Source organism: Lipotes vexillifer, unplaced genomic scaffold (assembly GCF_000442215.2).
Source record: "Lipotes vexillifer unplaced genomic scaffold, Lipotes_vexillifer_v1.1 scaffold21, whole genome shotgun sequence".
Lineage (NCBI taxonomy): Eukaryota > Metazoa > Chordata > Mammalia > Artiodactyla > Lipotidae > Lipotes > Lipotes vexillifer.
This window is the reverse complement of record NW_006774065.1, coordinates 2,682,206-2,683,924: the sequence shown is the minus strand read 5'-3', so window position 1 is coordinate 2,683,924 and position 1,719 is coordinate 2,682,206. Positions and strand designations below refer to the sequence as shown.

Sequence of the window (1,719 nt, the reverse complement as noted above, 5' to 3'; positions counted from 1 at the left end):
TAATATAGGACAGTCAAAAAGAACGACAGATGTCCACAAGAGCGGGTGTTTTGGGAAGGATCACAATCAACAAATTGAACTTCCTCAAAATTAAAAAACTTTTTTCTCTTCTAAACACTGTGTTAAGAGGATGAAAAGACAAGCCTAGACTAGGAGGAAAATGTTTACCAAACGCAAATCTGACAAAGGAGTTGTGAGCAGAATGTATAAAGAATGCTCAAAACTCAATTTTATGGGTTAGGCAGTGGTTTCTTCTTACTATTTTTTAAAATATTTATTTATTCGGCTGCACTGGGTCTTAGTTGTGGCGTGCAATCTTCAGTGCAGCATGCGGGATCTAGTTCCCTGACCAGGGATCGAACCCGGGCCCCCTGCATTGGGAGAGCAGAGTCTTCACCACTGGACCACCAGGGAAATTCCTAGGCTGTTGTTTCTTAAAATGACACAAAAAGCACAAGCAACCAAGAAAAAACAAATTACATCTCATTGAAATTAGACACTTTTGTTTGTCAAGGGACACTACCAAGAAAGTGAAAGACAAGCCACAGAATGGGAGAAAATCATGTACAAGACAGGGGGCTAGTATCCAGAATATATAAAAACTCAACAGGGGGGTTGGGGCTTGACTGCTAATGGGTGGTGTTTCCTTTTGGGGTGAGGAAAATGTTGAAAATTAGATTACAGTGACAGCTGCACTATGAATATAGTGGCACTGTGAATATACTAAAAACCACAGAATTGTACACTTTAAACGGGTGAATTTTAGTTATGTAAATTAGATCTCAATCAAGAAGTTGCATTTCCAAATTATAGGAACCAGCACCATCTTATGCCATTAATTTCACAAACCGGTGCCCAGGAGTCCCTAGAATGTCGGGCAGTGGGCTAGGTGCTGGGAGGATGGAGAGATGAATGAGATTGGATGAGTCTGAAATGGGGCCTTGGTGCTAAACGGGTTGTATAGTTGGGCAGTGATTAAAATCCTTGACTCAGGGATTAAAGAGATCCACCTTGGAATCCACTGATGAGAGTGTTCAGATTATTTGGCCTTGGGCTCATTTCTCCTCTCCAGTTCTGCCAAACAGGGATGAGAATTAACACTTTATTCCGAGGGGGCTTCGGAGTAGAAATAGAAACAGATTAACAACTCGGAAGCGCTCAGTACCTGCTGCGGGCCCCCAAGGTTATAACCCCCAGGCTGTGGTGGGGAAGTGTATTTTTAACCCAGCGCACGTGGGGCTGAGTCGGGGTCTCAGATTCCCGGCTGGGGAAAAGTTCGCCCGCAAGGGGAGGTAGTGGGTTTCACGAGGGCCGGCGCGGCCGCGCGCCCCCGCCTGCCTGAGCACGCGCCCGGCCCTGGCGCACGCGCGCGTCCTAGCGGTTGCCTAGCAACCGGGTGGCGTGGAGAACGCGCGATCATGGAGCCCCACGCCCTGACAGTGAGCGCCGCGGTCCGGGAGCACCTGAGGAAGTTGTGTCTGCACGAGTTCCCGTGCGGCACGGGCAGCTGGGTGCGGGCGCTGGCGGGGCAGCTGGAGGAGGGGCTCGGGGCTCTGGGGGACGGAGGGGACTGACCAGGGGCCAGGCCGGGGCCTAGGGGCGGAGAGCGGGGTCGGGGTGGTGCTGGCCCCGGGTGCTGAGCGGGCCGCCAGCCCCAGGAGTTGGCTGGTCTGGAGAAGCCTGAGAGGATGTTTGCGTCTGGGCGTTTAGGGAGCGTCC

General features: G+C 51.0%; 1 non-coding gene across 1 annotated transcript; it reads right to left on the bottom strand.

The window, feature by feature from the left end:
* Positions 1-341: 341 nt before the first annotated feature.
* TRNAG-CCC (transfer RNA glycine (anticodon CCC)) lies at positions 342-414 on the bottom strand. Its single transcript has one exon. It is a non-coding gene; the product is annotated as a tRNA-Gly (tRNA).
* Between the last annotated feature and the right edge of the window lie 1,305 nt (positions 415-1,719).